This window comes from Notolabrus celidotus, chromosome 21, assembly GCF_009762535.1.
Source record: "Notolabrus celidotus isolate fNotCel1 chromosome 21, fNotCel1.pri, whole genome shotgun sequence".
Classification (NCBI taxonomy): domain Eukaryota; kingdom Metazoa; phylum Chordata; class Actinopteri; order Labriformes; family Labridae; genus Notolabrus; species Notolabrus celidotus.
In genome coordinates this window covers 19,480,717-19,499,897 of record NC_048292.1, presented here as the reverse complement: position 1 = coordinate 19,499,897, position 19,181 = coordinate 19,480,717, and the positions used below count along the sequence as shown (strand labels likewise).

The 19,181-nt window shown below is 46.5% G+C and overlaps 1 long non-coding RNA gene across 2 annotated transcripts; it reads right to left on the bottom strand.

Annotated features, from left to right (window-relative positions):
- Positions 1 to 3,124: 3,124 nt before the first annotated feature.
- On the bottom strand, positions 3,125 to 7,462 carry LOC117805289. 2 transcript variants are annotated; one of them, XR_004629393.1, is made up of 4 exons: positions 6,665 to 7,462; positions 3,513 to 3,680; positions 3,310 to 3,428; positions 3,125 to 3,168 (listed from the first exon to the last, which is right to left on the bottom strand). It is a non-coding gene; the product is annotated as an uncharacterized LOC117805289 (long non-coding RNA). The 2 variants fall into 2 exon arrangements; XR_004629394.1 differs by lacking the exon at positions 3,513 to 3,680.
- Positions 7,463 to 19,181: the final 11,719 nt, after the last annotated feature.

Below are 19,181 nucleotides of genomic sequence, written 5' to 3'. Positions count from 1 at the left end.
CCAACACCTCTCTGACCATGTCCATGGCTGCAGGTAAGATAAGCTCCTCTGCAATAGTGTGGGGCTTCTTTAACTTAGCAATACGATGTGCCACCTTGTAAGACGCACGTAGTGCCTGGTCTTGCTTGGAGCACGAAGAAGTAAGGCACTTTTGCGATGTCCTCAGGTCTTGAAGTCGTCTTTGAAAGTACTCAGCAGGTTTATCTTTGAGAGAGGTATGTTTTGTCTCCAGATGCCGCTTCAGTTTTGAAGGCTTCATGCTTTCTTGTGCCAGCACCTCGCTGCACAAAACACACTGAGGTTTTTGTCCTTTGTTGTCCTCAATGTAGGAGAATCCATACTTAATGTATTCGGTGTCGTATTTACGTTTCGCCATGCTCCATTCCCTTTTAAAAACAAACTTTGCAAGTCTTCTTATTGTCTTCTTGTCAATTAGCATCACAAGGCATTATCGCCACCTACTGTTAAGGAGTGTGAATAGACGGCACTCCGCTGCATAAAAAATCCTCTTCAAAATAAAAGCACAGATTATTATTATTTTTTAAACATTTTTTATTGCCCCGGCAAAGGCCTGCGACCCACTAAAAACGGGTCCGCGACCCACTTTTGGGTCGCGACCCATCAGTTGAGAATCACTGAACTAGAGTGTGTCTCCTGCAGTTCCTCCACTGTCCATTAGTGTGTTTCTCCTGCAGTTCCTCCAGAGTCGGTCGGTCAGTATGTCTCTCTGTCTTATTAGACCGGACATGAAGACAACAGGAGGAGGCATGCAGCACAGGAGGTCATGCACCCCTCCACCCGAGCTAACAGCCCCTCCATCTGAATTATCACAGTGGGTAAAGGTCAAAGGTAAGACTATGAAGAGGTCTGTAAGGCCAGCTATGGATCAGGTCATTGATCAGAGCCATGGTTCATGCACACAGTCAGCCCGGGTTTGGTTAGCAGAGCGGCTGCTCATTAGCTGAACAGAGCTACCAGCAGATCTGTGCATGCTGCCTGATCTGCACATGTGCAGCAGAGATCAGGAGCACAGTAAACATCCAGAGCTGTCAGTCACAGATGAAGGGTGTGTGCTAGACTCTTTGTAAAGACGGTTTAAAGACTGGAGAGGACATCAGTCACTCTGCACTCTCACTGAGGTCTAATGGTGATACAGCAGAGAACAGGCCGAGTTCTGTCGGCAGATTAATACGTTGTTTTGTGGTTTCATATTTTAAACAAGCAAATACATTCATCTGTCAGATGAACAAACTCTGCTGTCTTACGGGGGAAGAACCGTTATAGTTAATGCTCGTCCTGTAATCGTGTTCTGTGTCTGAGAGCAGCTGCAGCCTGTTGTGTGTCTGTGCCGCTGTAAAGAATCATCCAACAAGTGTGAGTCCGGTGTGTGACTGATCGTCACTGTTAGAGCTCTAATGACCCTCTACACTCGTCTTATTGTTATCGTGACCATCTCAGCACTGCAGCTGTCCACACTGAGCACGCTCAGTCGCAGCCTGACTGCCTCCATTTGTCTCAACTTGTGCAGAGCCTCACAGTCTCTAAATCACTCCCCCCTGAAACGTCTCTAACCCGAGCAGAGAGAGAGGACACAAACCTCTGCCTGATTGGTTCGTCTCTGCACTCGCTGCTCTCCAGCCAGCGGAAGAGAAAACGAGGCGGCAGCACATAACGAGCCTCATCCTGCAGCTTCATTAGAAAGGAGGAGTCCTTCACCCCGAGGGGAGAAGAGCTGCTCCCACAGAGACCATTGCACTTTTTAACAAGCCCCCGCTCTGCACACAGCCCCCCAGAGGCTAACACAGTCCACCTGATTTGTCCAATCCAGCCCACTCACACGTTTTACTTTAAACAGGAGTCCGCCCCACATTATGTAGGTCCTGAGGGAGCTGCTGGAGACTCCTCTGACGCCTCCAGATCCTGTTTGCAAACACAGTCTGTGCAGTCACCCAGCGAGAGGAGCTAAAGAGAGTCAGACTGAACCCTGCAGTAGAGTCTGAACAAACACAAACACAACAACAGCATGTGCTAACTAAAGCGTGATTTACACTTCTGCATCGAATCGACGGCGTAGCCTACGCCGGAGGTCCTCGTAGCTCCCGTACCTACGCAGAAGCCTACGCACATAGCTGACGTGCACCTCCTACAAAATGTAACTACCCATAGAATCAATGCAGATCGCAAGCCCTGTGATTGATTGGCTCAGCAGCATTGTTTTTCCCGGATCCCCGCTCATCAGCCGTGTATTTCATCTCCTCCTCTCTATTCTTCCCTGTAATCATGTCTGTATGATAAACCGCAACACATATCAGCTGTAGATTAACATAACACGCTCGGAATCGCTGTGGTAAAGTAAACAGAGATCGTAGCGGGAGTATAAACCAGCCTTAAGCTACAACATCCATGAGTGATAAACCTGCAGTTCCTCCAGAGTCCACTAGAGTGTGTCTCCTGCAGTTCCCCCAGTGTCCACTAGAGCAGGGGTTCCCAAACTTTTCAGCCCGTGACCCCCAAAATATTGGTGCCAAAGACTTGTGACCCCCACTGTCCCTCAAAGTGAATTAATGTGGCTTCATTTAGCTGGTCTGCAGAAATATACCTATATGATCATGTGGCTGTGTTTCCTGTGCCATCATGAATTAACCTACTGCTACTGATGATTTCAATCATTAGCTGTTTACTAACCCTAAACTTTGGAGTCATCTCGCAAAGAGAAAGGCAGAAAACTCATTACACTTTCTATTTTCAAGGTTTTATTTCAAATGTAGCTACTAATTTTGACAGTATGTTTTACTATAGTGTTTAAAAAACATTTGTTTTTCACAACCTCCCTGGGGGTCCCAACCCACACTTTAGGAACCCCTGCAATAGAGTGTGTCTCCTGCAGTTCCTCCAGAGTCAACTAGAGTGTGTCTCCTGCAGTTCCTCCAGAGTCCACTTGAGTGTGTCTCCTGCAGTTCCTCCAGTGTCCACTAGAGCGTGTCTCCTGCAGTTCCTCCAGAGTCCACTTGAGTGTCTCCTGCAGTTCCTCCAGTGTCCACTAGAGTGTGTCTCCTACAGTTCCTCCAGTGTCCACTAGAGTGTGTCTCCTACAGTTCCTCCAGTGTCCACTAGAGTGTGTCTCCTGCAGTTCCTCCAGTGTCCACTAGAGTGTGTCTCCTGCAGTTCCTCCAGTGTCCATAGAGCCCCATGTTAAAATGTAACAGCAGAAATAAACATGTTTACAGCCTCGTACAAAAACAGTTTGGATCTCTGTAGCTCATTTCTCTCTTCATGACAACTGTACAGCTGAATTAATGTACAACTCACCTGTTTACAGCAGGTTAAGGGTTAAAGGGAGGGTTAGGGGTGGGGCCTCTTTGACTGACAGGAGTCCCCTCAGCTAGTTCAGTCCCTGAACTGAACCTCTCCGTTTGTAGGGTTCCAGCCTGATATGATAAAAAGATGATAGCTTACAATTTGCGAACCCCTCGCTCCTCTTTAGCTCCGCCCTCTTGTCCTTATATGGTCACCTGTGTGGTCAGCAGAGCAAGCTGGAGACGGTTACCTAAGCAGGTGCGAGCTCTTTGTTTTCACCTCCTGATTGATCCAGAGATTACTCATCACCTTTGTAACACACGTTTTTCATCACCATGTTTAATGATGTCACTTCCTGTTTCCTCCTGATCTCTGCTGCAGAGCTGAAACAACATTATCACAGAGACAACGTGTCACCATCTGTTTACCTGAGGGCTCTTTGTAAGGGCCTCTGCAGGTGTGCTCAGCTTGTATTCACAACAACTGTTGTTGCTCAGAGGAGGAGGAGCGACGCCGTAATCACCCTGTTTCTCTCTGAAAACGCCGTTATTATTCAAACTTCACTGTGAATAATTGAGCTGCTCAATGTGCCAGAAAGGGCCCAGAAATGAGTGTGTGTGTGTGTGTGTGTGTGTGTGTGTGTGTGTGTGTGTGTGTGTGTGTGTGTGTGTGTGTGTGTGTGTGTGTGTGTGTGCCTTCTTAGCATTCGCCTGCTGCCTTCCCTTTGAGGAGCAGCCATTACTAATCGCAAAGAAATTTCCTCCTCTCCTACCTGCGGGCCTGTCAGGTCGTAAATGAAAAGGAATTAAGTAGAAATCCATACGTCTGCGCACCTCCTCCCCTCCCCCGCCCGCCTGCACCTCCTCGCCATATATCATTAGAGGAGCAAATTAAACATTAGCGCTTCGGCTGCCGCTAGTTTGGGCTAATTGCTAATCAGCAGTAAAAGTTGCCTGGCACGGAATATTGCTTACCATAAGCTAAAGGTAATTTGCTTCTCAAGACGAGCTGGAGCGGCTCGTCTGTTGTTGTCCAGAGCCCGTGCCTAATTACTGCCGCAGGGTGATGACAGTCACTCAGCGCAGATTAAGGCCCGGGCGAAAAATGGAAATGTGCCATAATGCTGGAATGAGCTAGAAGTGCTTCTGTCTGCTTTTCTTTAATTCCCTCTTTCTCCTCGCACGGCCTGCTGTTCAGAGAGATGCATTCTGGGAGGAGAAGTCAGGGCGTCTCTGCAGAGGACGCTCATCCGATGAAAAGCTGTTATTAATACTGCTGCTCGTTTACAGAGGAGCGTTTTATCACAGCTGCTTCATGAAGGTTCAACAGTCTGAGGTCTCTGTCATCGAGACAAACACGAAGACTTCAAACACTATGAATCGTTTCACACGCTGACCCTCTCCCTCTCGCTCTCTCAGGGTGTCTGATCACACTGTGTGGTCATTATAAGAAACTGAAGCAGGGCATTTCTCATCGCTGCTATCCCTACAACTCCCAGGATGCACTGCAGCCCATCCTCCACTGTGCTCCATCTCTCTTTTCGTTCCATCAGATCTTCTGTTCTCTTGACTCTGAAAGTTCTCCTCTTATAGCAGAGACATTGTCTTAATTCAAGAAGAAGAATTTAATCCCAGAAAAACAACATTAGATTAAAGGGAAGGGGGATTGGGGGCGTGGTCTCACTGAATGTAGGAGCAGCTAGGTGTCTGAATTTTGACCTCTGGGCCTATTGGAGATTTGTTCATGTAAATAATAGACAGATGATCCGTCTGTCCGTCCGTCTCTGTTTTATTGATGACATACTGACCCTGTGACATCATCGATACAAGAATAAACAAAAAGAGCCACAGATCAACACGTCTAAGATCGTCTATAGATTCACCTACAGACAGGTATACCTCCAAACACATACAGCTATTCTTCAGGCTGAATGTGTGTGTGTGTGTGTGTGTGTGTGTGTGTGTGTGTGTGTGTGTGTGTGTGTGTGTGTGTGTGTGTGTGTGTGTGTGTGTGTGTTTGTGTATCAGTCTGCCTTATTGGAAGTCCAGAGCGCCTCCAGAGCTGTGTGTCCAGCAGCAGATCGTGGTCAGAGCAGAGGAGGAGGTGTGTGTGTGTGTTTGTGTGTGTTTCGGTGTGTGTGTGTGTGTGTGTGTGTGTGTGTGTGTGTGTGTGTGTGTGTGTGTGTGTGTGTTTGTGTGTGTGTGTGTGTGTGTGTGTGTGTGTGTGTGTATGTGTGTCTTTGGCATGAAAAGCAGAGCAGTGTGATCCCGGTACAGTCAAATCAATACATGGTTATAGATCGTAATCACGTGAAGCGTATAATCGCCTAAAACCTATCAATTATAGAGAGCCAGATAGCCGGGCCTCCAAATCCTGGCCTGCAGCCCTCTTCCTCCTTGGATTAGGATCTGAGATTGGGTCAGGATCATAGGGGCTGCGCCCGGCCGGCCAGATATCAGATTAATGACCACTCCAGGGGCTCAGAGCTCAGCCAGCAGTTAGAGTTACTGCACAATAAATAATACATCATTTGGTCTGAGAGCGGACATGATTATCACCTAAGACACAGACGCTGTGTTTCCTCTCTGACAGAGCTCTCAGAGAGGAAATACACACATTCACTACACTAACAACACACACACAACACACACACTAACACACAGGCGTTTACTATCACACCAACAACAACACACAACACTGATAATACACTGAATATCACATCAATATACACACTAACACAGAGATGCTGTTTCCTCTCTGAAAGAGCTCACAGAGAGGAAACACAAACAACACACACACTCACACATACACTAACACACACTAAAACACACTAGAACACCATACACAGAAGCTGTGTTTCCTCTCTCTGACAGAGCTCACAGTGACAACACAAACTACACACACACCAACACACACGTGCACTACACCAACAACACACACATGTTCACTACCCCAACAACACACGTTTACTATCACACCAACAACACACGTTTACAATGACACCAACAACACACGTTTACAATCACAACAACAACACTCATGTTTACCATCACACCAACAACACAAGTTTACTATTACAACACACGTTTACTATCACACCCACAACACATGTTTACTATCACACCAACAACACACGTTTACTATCACACCAACAACACACACATTTACTATCATACCAACAACAAACACACACGTTCACTACAGTAACAACACACACGTTTACTATCACACAAACAACACACACTAACATACAACACTGATAGACCACTGAATACACTCCAACACACACATATACATCACTATAAATACTCTGTGAGTAATATCTTTACAAACACTACCATAGGACACCGTCAGAAACAAAACTCACCTGTGTGACTCTCTCAGGTGTGTCATGATGGCTGACTTTGACTGCTCTGTAAATCCACAGAGCTCCTTTAATGACTGAATCCTTATCCTGATCTTAAATATGATTTACATGTGGAAGAGAACGTCGAAAGACAGTGATGATGTTTCTATTTCCTGTTGTTGATATCTGATTTGTCCTCCTGCTCAGGTCAGATGACTTTATTTCAATATGGTGAACTGATAATCCTTAAAGCTAACATCCTGAGAGCTAACATCCTGAGAGCTAACATCCTGAGAGCTAACATCCTGAGGGCTAACATCCTGAGAGCTAACATCCTAAGAGCTAACATCCTGAGGGCTAACATCCTGAGAGCTAACATCCTGAGGGCTAACATCCTGAGGGCTAACATCCTGAGAGCTAACATCCTGAGGGCTAACATCCTTAGAGCTAACATCCTGAGAGCTAACATCCAGAGAGCTAACATCCTGAGAGCTAACATCCTCAGAGCTAACATCCTGAGAGCTTACATCCTGAGAGCTAACATCCTCAGAGCTAACATCCTGAGAGCTTACATCCTGAGGGCTAACATCCTGAGAGCTAACATCCTGAGGGCTAACATCCAGAGAGCTAACATCCTGAGAGCTAACATCCTCAGAGCTAATATCCTGAGAGCTTACATCCTGAGGGCTAACATCCTGAGAGCTAACATCCTGAGGGCTAACATCCTGAGAGCTAACATCCTGAGAGCTAACATCCTATGAGCTAACATCCTCAGAGCTAACATCCTGAGTACTAACATCCTCAGAGCTAACATCCTGAGAGCTAACATCCTGAGGGCTAACATCCTGAGAGCTAACATCCTATGAGCTAACATCCTGAGGGCTAAAATCCTGAGAGCTAACATCCTAAGAGCTAACATCCTGAGAGCCAACATCATGACTGTCTCTACTGCTTGTTTGCACATCACACATTGATATGACACCTGAACAGATGAGAGTGAAGAGAGAGTGAGGCTGACAGGTAATGATGGTTTAATGGTTCATATTTTACAGAGGGTGGAGGGAACAGGCCACGTACTACACCTGTTAAGGTGAGGACACACACCGTAGGATGAAGTCAGAGACCCAGTGCTCACTGCAGTCACAGAAACCCAGTTGAACCAGTCTGTGCTGGTCTGCATCCCCAATAAACAAACACACACACGCACAACCACGCACAACCACACACACACACACACACACACACACACACACACACACACACACACACACACCCACACACACACACACCCACACACACACACCTGGCTAAGCTGGTAGGAAGTTGGCATCCCCACAGAAACACCTTGTTGCCAACAGTAAAGCAATTAAAGTCACAGGAAGTCATTTCTTGTTTGTGTGTGTGTGTGTGTGTGTGTGTGTGTGTGTGTGTGTGTGTGTGTGTGTGTGTGTGTGTGTGTGTGTTTGGTTGTGTGTGTGTGTGTGTGTGCGTGTGTGTGTGTGTGTGTGTGTGTGTGTGTGTGTGTGTGTGGCCTCCTGTTTCCTCTAAAATATGAAAAACAGTCTGATGGCTCTGGGAAATCCGACTACAAAAACAAATATGTATATTTTCAATTTATCTCACCTTCCATACCTGAGCTCGCTGCGCCCGCCGCCGTCTCTCCGGCCGCCCTCACTCACTATTTAAATTCTGAATTCCTAAGCGGATTTTCTCAATTTAGCTATACTTTTAATCTTTGGCGAAATGAGTGATGACTTCTTTCAATAAGAACCTGACAGGCTTACAGCGCCCAGCGGAGGATTAGTTTCCCGTGGAGATGAGGTTTTCCTTTGTGCCGCTGTGTGTGTGTTTGATGGGGTTTAACAGGAAGCGTCGGGGCTGAAATTGGATGCAGCGGGGATCGTGGGTAGATGGTCCAGGTTCGATACAGACCCCCACGCTGCAGCTCTGCCCCGCACCTCCCTTCATTTCCTTCCCCAGGGTCCAATAACCGAGCCTTTAAACACTCGTGGAGCGACTGACACACAGATACACAAACACAAACAGCTCCCCTCTGAACAAACACACACACACACACACACACAAACACACGCACACACACACCTGCTGAGGACGGAGAAGACACACACTCTCTTTAAACAGGCCAGGTGAGTCTTACCTGCTCTATCACCTGAGACAGAGTCCGGACGGTGGATCCCTCAGTTCATGAACACATCAAACATCAGATAAAGCTCATCGCCTTAAGAGCCAATCAGACGCCGACGTGCAGACCTGCGCTCTGATGTCATGGCGGTGTGATCTGAGACACGATGAGATGATTATTGCTTCATGGAGAAGCTCAGAGTCTCAAACATGTCTAGCCTCTGAGATCTGAGGAACTTTACCCTCCACATGAAAACATTTACCTGTGACACTCTAAGCGTCTGAACTCACCTGTGCTCTTAACTCCTGAAAGACCTGAGACCAGTGACCTGAGACCTGAGACCAGAGACCAGAGACCAGATTCCAGGGACCAGAGACCAGAGACCAGAGACCAGAGACCAGAGACCAGAGACCAGAGACCAGAGACCTGAGAGAAAAAACTCCACACAGACTTCATCCTGAATGTTTCCAGTCAGCCCTAAAATCTTCTCCAGAGTCTCATCAGAGCATCACAAATCAAACCTTAATAAGCCCATCCCCTTTGGGTCCATGCTCCAATCACAGTTCATCCAGCCTGCCGGCCTCAGTCGTCCCCTCTGCAGGGTCAGACGTGCTGACGAGGAGCTTCATGTGATCTGGATCATCTGACATACCTGACTGAGAGGGAGGCTACGTCAGTCTATAGAAACAGGGATGAACAGACTGACTCAGACCAGTGAGCATGGGTTCAGGTCCTGCTGGTCTCAGACCTCTTTGTTGAGATCTTTCTGTCTGATGGTGGTCAGAGTGAGGTCCAGGTCCAGGCCATGACAGATGGGACCAGCTAGTCCAGGCTCAGACTGTCTGAGACACTTGGCTTGATGTGACTGGGGGGCCGGGGGAGAATGAGGGTACTGATGGGGGTTCTGGGGTGGGGGGGTTCTGGGGTATCTATGGCCCTCCAGTAGAGCTCTTTAATCCAGCACGCAGGACTTAAGCTGCTTTGTTTGCTCATTTGACTGTGTGGGTGCCATATCCCGGAGCCTGGCGCAGGATTAGTCAGCCATTGTGTTGAGGCTGGTGATGGAGCTGGGGGGGTCTGGGGGGTCTGGGGGTCGGGGGGATTGATGAAACAGAAGCAGCATGAACAACAACACTCGTTTTCCTCAGTGAGTAGGAAGAGGCAGATGAACCTCAGCACTCAGATATCAGTGACATACCGCTCAGCAGACACGAGGAGTTAATCGAACAATGCGGGGTGTTCGCTCCGTCGCCGCTCTCATCGCTTTGATGTTTCATTAAACTGATCCAGAGCTGGCAGAGGAGCGTGATGGATCGCTGGAGAGAGTTCCCTCTTGTTCTCCACGGGTCGGAGGGAGGTTTCTGGCGTTCCTTCAGGAGCGCTGCTCTTGACCTACTTTTCTAAACGGGTGGAGCAGAGAGCGTTTAGTCCTGATGAAAGGCGTAATGACGCCTGTTAAAGGAAGTGGACGGAGCGTGCAGGCCGGTCCGCAGTTCCCCACTGCCGTGTCCGGCCTTCTGTGATTGGCTGAAGCTGAACGGAGACAAACTGTCTGGTGTCTCCTCAGTATCTCACACAGCTGGGTGATGAAGTGTTAAGCTGATGATACAGACAGGTGATATTTACTCCCCAGTGTTTCTGTAAACAAACCATTCAGAATTTAAGGATTCAGGACCAAAAACCTGAAAACATCTGATCGTAAATATAAAATCATCGAGCCTCTGAGGGAAAGGTCTGCAGTGAGAACCTGGTCTGTGTCCTTTAAGGAGTCCACATGGTCCTTTAGGATCCTGATCCTGGCACCTCCTCCTGCAGCGTGCTTAACATCAGCTGATGAGGACCTGACACTGTGTCTGAGTCTGCAGCTGATCCTCTACATCACGTTGATATGACGTTTTGAGTCTCCTGAAGCCCGGAGGTCACTGCTTTAGAATATGAAATAAAGATGTTTCACAATAATATGTTTGACCGAGTTAAAGAGTCCTCTCCTCTTCCTCTGCCTCCTCCTTCCTTCCTCTCTTATTCTCTCTCATGCTCTCTCTCCCGCACTCTCGTTTGCTATTTGAAGCAACTATTAGTGTTTTAACACCACAGGAAAGCGGCTTCATTGAAATGCAATGAAAACTGCACAGAGAAGGCAAAGTTAACTAATGGGCTCAAATTTTCAAACGAATGCAAGATTAAAGTCAATTGAATCTCCCATCGGGTTTGGAGTGAAAGCCTTTGAAACGCAGCCCCACAGAGGCTCTCACACGGGAAAAATAGGGCTTGTTCTAAAATATTAATAACATTTTATACCCTCATTACAGCCAGCAATAACATTTGTTCAGAAACTAACTTCTTTACCTTCAGCCGCTGCAGACAGGAGCAGAGTGTGTTCACCTGCAGAGAGCTGCAGACGGACCAGTTCACATCTGATCTCAGCTCTGTCTCTCTCATCCAGAGCACTTACCGAGCCCTGATCCACTTACAATGAACGAGCAGGAAGACGTTCCCTGACAGTATGGTGCCAAAAATAAAAATAAATAAAGAAGAAGAAGAGAGGGAAGAGGAGTCGGGGAGCGGGACTACAGAACAACCCAACAGAAGAAAGAGAAAAGAAGAAGGTGTTGTCTGACTCAAAACCTTAGAGAGAGAAACACACGCGTTCCTCGGAGGGCGTTTTTTTCTCCTTCCTTGGCTTGATTATTTAAGAAGCACACGCAGCAGATCCTGCATCAACTCGCTGCCCTACTTCTTCAACTTCATATACCATGAATTAAAGATCTGCTCCCAACGCAGGCGTGCACGCTAAACGAACAACACACGGCACATTAGAGGAGTCACTCTACGACATCACATTCAACTACTCTGTCTACACACACACACACACACACACACACACACACACACACACACACACACACACACACACTCACAAACTCTCTCTCACACACACACACACACACACACACACACTCACAAACTCTCTCTCACACACACACACACACACACACACACAAACACTCTCTCTCTCACACACACACACACACACACACACACTCACTCTCTCTAACACACACACACACACTCTCTCTCTGCTGTCTTTGGAGGATGTAAACGTGTCAAACTCTGGTGCCGGCTGAGACAAAGAGCAGCGGGCCCACAGGAGTGACAGGAGGAAGATCTGAGGAGTCTTCATCGCCTGTAATGGACTAGGAGTCATTAAAAACATCACTGCTGGCCTAATTAAGACGGGACATCTGGTCTTTCCTCACAGAGTGGATCGCAGCAGAGTACAGATAACTCCTCCATGACAAGTTGAGAGGTGTCATACATCTCAGTGATCGTCGATCAACGTGGGACTTATGGAGCGCTTTCATCGCTAACGAGCTAACGCTTTGTTTCTGCCGCCTGACAGGAAACACACAAATAAAGACAGACAAAACTTTCTGTGCTGCTGCCAATCAGCTGTTATAAACTCTGCAGTGTTTGATGAAGGCAGCGTTAGCACGGAGCCAGAGCTGCACACGGTCAGTCCACATTAAAGGGGTCAACTAGAGGCCTGCTGATTTAATGTGGCCTCAGATCTACAGAGGAGGAGCCTGGACCAAAAACACGCTGACTCACTGAGGAATACCTCATCTTCAGACAGGTATATGTTAACATGAGGATGCAGCACCAGAGTCCACCAGAGACCACCAGAGACTACCAGAGACTACCAGAGTCCACCTGTACCTGTACTGACAAGCCAAATCACAATAAATGTTATCTCAAGACGCTTTTACAAACAGAGCAGGTCTAGACCATTCTATATCAAATTATGAACAGAGACCCAACACTAAGACAGGGTAAGACTCAGTCTTACTCCACCTTAATCCACCATAAGCATTGCACCTCGCAGCATTTAGCTAGTTACAGCAGCAAGGAAAAACTTCCTTTAACAGGCAGAAACCTTGAGCAGAACCAGACTCATGTTAGACACACATCTGCCTCAACCGAGTTGGGTCTGGAAAGAGGGATAGAGGAGAATAAGAGAGAGCGGTGATAGTGATGAGACAAGTAGAAGTGGCTGTTGCCGCTGGAGTCCAGCACGTCCGTATCAGCTGGAGTCTGGAACCTCCACAGCAGGAGGAGCAGGAGGAGCCTTGCAGCTCAGGGGAACCTACAAGCGAGCTCAGGGACTCCAGAAAGGTCTATGGTTAGTAACTTTAATGAGACAGGTAGAGTTAAAGTAAGTGATGAGGGGGTTGTGGGAAAGGGGGTGAGATAGGATCTCAGTGTGCCAGTTCCTCCAGCAGTCTAAGCCTACAACAGCATAGCTGTAGAGCTGGTCCAAGCCTGATCCAGCTCTAACTATAAGCTTTATCAAAAAGAAAAGTTTGAAGCCTAATCTTAAAAGTAGAGAGGGTGTCTGCCTCCTTGTGTTGTCTTGATGTGTGTCGTTGTGTTGTTGTTGTTGTTGTTGATTTTGTGTTGTTGTGTCATCGTGTGTATAAAGTCCGTGTCTCCTGACCCTGGGTTAGGTTGTGTTGTGTTGTTTCTGGTTGTTGTTGTTGTTGTTGTTTCTTTGTGTGTATCAGAGGGGTATACTACGAAACCGGATTTGTGGTTATCGAGGTAACTTCAGGGTTAACTCTGTATTTTCTGTACTATGAAGGAGGTTCACTCCTTACCAGGGTAGATAACCATGGTTACTCATGCTGAACTCCCAAGCCTGCAGTGGAGAAGAGACGGGTAGGACACTTTGTCTACCTGTATGATTTCATATATAAAATACTGATGACAGTTATTTTTTCCTGACATCATACTTAAACAGAGTCTGAAGTCAGATTATTCAGATGAAATTGTTTTACTGCATTAAATATAAAACTGGTTGTGCTTATCACTTTGAATCATGTTCTCATTTGTATTAGTCCTTTAACCACTGCGCTCAGTTTGATACCGTCAGGACTGCAGCTGAAATATTACGTCTAAAACTTACACACACGAGACAAGATGAAATCAGAGAGAGATCACTGTCAGGGAATAAACAGAGTTATTATTATAGTCAGATATATCTAATGATTAATAAACAGAGTTATTATAGTCAGATATATCTAATGATTAATAAACAGAGTTATTGTAGTCAGATATATGTGCACTAAGATGAGAAACACGTAATTTGCGTATTCAAACAGTTTTTGTCTGATCTCTCAGTTCTTCCTTCATGTTTCAAACACAGCTGAAGTTAATCTGGATTATGTGTTTAACTTCTTCATATTTTTGTAATATCAGTGCAGTGTTTGAAATTCATGTGGATGTGCTGACGGCAGACTGTCCGTGTCTGTGATTGGTCACATGTTACCTTCTCCGCCCTGTTCATGTGAACGAGCTCAGGGTAATTCTGGATTGACTCAACATGTTGATAACCAGCTTCGTGTGACAGATTAGCGCGATCTCCTTTGTCCGATTCAGTGAAGCCGGATCAGGAGAAGATATCTGGGATATGCTGAACTCGCTTCGTAGTATACCCCTCTGTGTCTCCTGGCCCTGGGTTTGGTTGTGTTGTGTTGTTTCTAGTTGTTGTTGTTGTTGTTGTTGTTGTTGTTGTTGTTGTTGTTGTTGTTGTTATTTCTGGTTGATTCTGGTTGTTGTTGTTGTTGTTGTTGTTGTGTATCAGGTCCGTGTCTCCTGCCCGGCCTCATTATGCGTGGGGGATCAGCAGCAGCTCGGCGTAGCTCGGGCTGGAGGAACTTTGGTAGCATTAGAAGCAGACTCCAGTCAGACACTGAAGGAGCCAATGCATGAAAATAATTGGAGCCCAAGGGGTAATATTTGTTCTCCTGAAATAATAATTATTCTTCTGGTCTTTGTGTGAGCAACAGAGGGAGAGCACAATCCACCATTATGTTTTCATCAATAACCGTTTGTGGGGTCTACGGAGGCAGCTGTATTTCATGCATGTCGCCAGACTCACTGTTTACACGGATAACAGAACTGCTGCCACACCAGATCCCCGTATTCACCTCACGGGCCTGTAATGGACCACATTACAATACTGAATTTATTCTGAAGGAGCACCTGTTTATCCCACGGCCTTATTCATATTTTACTCTGACATTACAGCTTGTTTAGGATCATATTTCCTCAATGACATGAAAGGGAAATAAAGAATAGATGCTGATGAAGCCGTGAGCCTCAGCCCGTCATTCATCAGGAGACAGACTGATGAAGAATGTGTTTCCAGATTTCAGAGGCTCCTCTGTCTCATACTTTGTCTTCTTATGAGACTGTTATTATAAATAAAATATAAATAATCCAGTTAAAATCAGTCATGTGATGAGTGATTATCTGACTGACGACAGCAACAGCTCGTCAGATGAACCCTTCATAAATCCAGTTTGTTTTTGTTCCTCTGTCCTGAGATTAAAACTCCAGAGAGAGAAGACACGTTCTTATTTTGTAGAGATCACAGAAACAGGAAGAGGAGCCCGTATCTGAAGACACGTTGCTTTCTTTAACAACGCTGACAAACAGCAGGGGGTAAAAACAAACTTAACTGAAAGCCTCTCAGTAATGTGACATTTATGAAGCAGAGGATATAAAACATTAACAGACATGTTTGGTGATTTTATGATGAAACTCAGACTTGACAAAGTCTGACTTTGGACTTTTGACTAATCTGCATCATGACTTTGTTATTTCAGCAAACTTAAGTCCCGTTAATTACAAGAACATCACAAGAACATCAGTTTCTGTTTCAGGTTTATACTGCTGAAGGAAGCCAGAGTGAAGCCTCTGTAGAACTGTTTACAGTGAAACTGAGACTCAACACAAACAGATGAACAGGCGCCCCTCTGGGGGATTTAATGAACCCAGAGATGGTGATGCTTATTCAGCAGACAGATTCGGAGGGTGTTATTTAACTTCTCTTTTGACCTGAACACGTAGTCACCTCTCCGGTCAGTGATTGGACTGTAAACGATGAAGCGTACACAGAAGGACGTCCTAGCTGGAGGTCGCTTAGCGCTAACAGCTGGATACAGAAAAGCTTCCAAGAGGTCGATCTCCACATCAGATAATGGGTTCAGAGATTGATGCTTCATTAATTTATGCTTATCATAAATCCTGGATCCAGACTGATCTGACGTCAGGCTGTATCTGAACCACCTGCATGACGACCTGAGCTCAGCACACCTTTAGGAAACACTCAGCGACTTTTAGCTTCATAAAAACGTCTGATAATAAATCTATGAAAGGTTTCAGTGAGGATTTAAAAACAGATCTGCTGAGGCTGACGTTAGAGTCCAGGAGCAGATGTAGTTGTATCACCTCCTCCCTCTCATCAGCACCGGCAGAAAGTGAAGGCCGTCCTCAGAGTGTAAAATTGCTCCATCAGTGCTGTAGCATTGAACTGCTCTCAATCAGCAGCATATCCAGCCGCAGACCTTGGATAAAGAGCTGTAATAAGTGAATGAAAGAAGTCCTTATTTAGTCTAAAATAAGGCAATTTCTATGTAAATCGGCAATAAAGCAGAACTTTACAAATGCATAAGCTCTCCTCTTATTGACACGTGGTCGTCTGGAATGGTTTAGCTGCTTGATAGCAGTCATCGTATCTGCAGAGCGTTTGCTTATCGTGCTCTTATATTAATGTTTCCTGTGATATTAAGTCCTCGCTCAGATAAATATCTGCTCACTCTGCACACTCTCATTATTTAGGCAGGTAATTCCTGCAGCTCACAGCCGCAGCGTATTAACCGCAGCCAGAATATCAATTCCACATTGAACCCTGGATGCATTATTGATTGACCGCTGATATTGTTCTGTGAAAATAAGAGCCATCGGGTTATTTTGTTTAATATGGATGATAATGCTGAGGCTCCTGGAAATAAGGTCTCCATGTCCTCCCCGTCAATGAGCTCTGATTGACTCCCTGATACTGTGGCAGAGTGTGTAGTAATGAGACACACACTCACAAATACACACACACAGGTTTTAAACACGTTCCTCTTCCGTCTCTCCCGTGGTCTGTCGCTCGTCTCGTAGCGTCTCGTGGTGTCTCGTGCTGCACTGACGGAGGATGTTTTGAGATGCTTTAATGTCAGTGTTTGTCGTTTCCTTGTAAACCTGAAACATGAGGATGACTCACGCTGCCTCCGGGGTTGTGTGGTAACTTTTAGGGCAATAAAACGCATCATTAGTTTTATGTTTCTCCGACCCTGCTATAAAATATACCAGTTGATGTCTGGAGCTCAAAACTTTCATGCGAGCAGGTTAGCATCCTTTGCTATCTGATACTCTAGCTCCTGGTCCTGGCTGTTGTGTTTATGAGCACTAATGTCTAAAGTATCTATGATCACATTTAAGAACAGATGAGGTGCTGCTTCATTCATAAAGACAGGGCGTATAAAACAAACACACTGAAGACACAGTTTGTAGGAACAGAGAAAAAGGCTGCCTGTCTGACACAAGGGGACTCAGGTGTCAACATAGAGAGCTGAGTTTGGAGGAGCAGACCTGATGGGGGGTGGTTCCACAGACGAGAGGCCTCGTCTAAGGTTCAGATCAGGGGACTGAGAGGAAACCAGGTCAGAGGATCAGAGATGATCTGTGCTCCTCTGTGGAGGAAGCATGGCACTGAAGAGTGCTGTGCTCATGAAGACATCATGTTAGTTTAACTGTAACAACCTGATTCCAGGATTTTAACTTTGTTCTGGGACTTTCTTCAACTTTCTCAAACAGGTTCAGTAGAGAATGGAACCCTGAGCCCGTACTGTGGCCCCTGCAGACCTCTTTGATGGTCAGCCATGTTGCTGGAGGATCTGTGAGGATGCATCAGGGCCAGTATCTGCTGCTCTCCTTGTCCCTGTATGAGCCTAAAGCAGCTCCATGTTTCCCCTCAAAGTCTCATTTCACAGGACACAGGACTCACAGGCACTGAGGTTTAAACTGTTGACGCTGTCACTTCTTCCTCACCAACCAATCAGAATCCAGAGGGGGCAGGACTTATCAGCTTCATCAACAACAAACACGGAGAGGTAATGTTTATATGTGGGTTTAGTCTCAGATGTGGAGCTGCTCTCATGTCACCTCCTCTTGTCCAAGCGAAGATGAAGCATGCAGAGCGGCGTGCAGAGCGGCGTGCAGAGCGGCGTGCAGAGCGGCGTGCAGAGCGGCGTGCAGAGCGGCGTGCAGAGCGGCGTGCAGAGCGGCGTGCAGAGCGGCGGCGTGCGGCGTGCACAGTGGCGGTGTGCGACAAGCAGAGCGGCATGCGACAAGCAGAGCGGCATGCGACAAGCAGAGCGGCGTAAACATCTGACGGTCATATGCAGGAGTGGCCGTTACCGCCATCAGAGCACTGTTAGTGAAAACAACCCTGAACATGACATCACAGGAGTGAACAAGATGAATATGAAATACAGATCATCCTTTAAAAAGGATCGCTCTAAATGAAGAACAATCCTAACAATCCACTCACAGAGATGTTTGATTTGATATCTGCGTCTCTGCTTCCTGCTCTCTGAATCTGAGTCCTGTCTGATGGATCTGAGGCGCAGTGTGTTCCGGTTTGATCCTCTCGCCTGTCACTTGTCTGGCTGCTGATAAGTACATCCATTTGTAGGGCGTTGGTTTATTTATGCTGCTTCCTTTAAATATTCACATTGTGGAGATCCATGGAGACGAAGCAACAGCTGAGAGAAAGAGCTGCCAAAGAGAACAGGCGGAAAATAACTTTAAAGAACAACCAGAGCTGCCTGTGAGAAGACTCCATCAGCTGTTAGCAGGTCACTGATACCACAAGGATGAGATCACTACAGTCAGAGATCACTGTAAACTACTGTTAACAGGCATATTACAGCGTGTCTGACTGTAGGTGGAGGTTCAGTTTGTAATGATCTGTCTTTGTCTCCTCGTTGAGCCTTGTGTTTCTGCGGTCTGGAGAACATCACGGCGTCTCGTCAGCGGTTGAAGCAACAGCCAGAGCTAAACGTCTGATAGAAGTGTCAGCCATGCTCAACAAAGCCTCCCTCAGAAACACGTCTGCAGCGTGTTGACACCTGACATGTGAGGAAATTAGAAATCAGATGTTCTATTCTGGGTTTCCTCTCCCCCTCGTTGATCGGCCCTGAGCTGTGAGCGGGATGAGAGATGGCTCTGGATGATGACAGGCTGAGTGTACAGAGTTATCTCTGTGGCTCTTTATTCCAGCGGATCTTTCCCTTATGGAGGAGAGTGAGAGGAGACAGCTCCTCCTGTCTCTGAGAGCTCCCTCTGGATCCTCTCATGTGAACACAGAAATCAGCACTCAACAACTTTTAATGTGTTAGCATCCTTAGCTCCTCTCTCTCCCTCTGTCTCTCTCTGTCTGTCTCTCTCTCTCTCCTCTCTCAATCTTAACTTTAGGTAAAATAATCTGTTAAAGTAGAACTG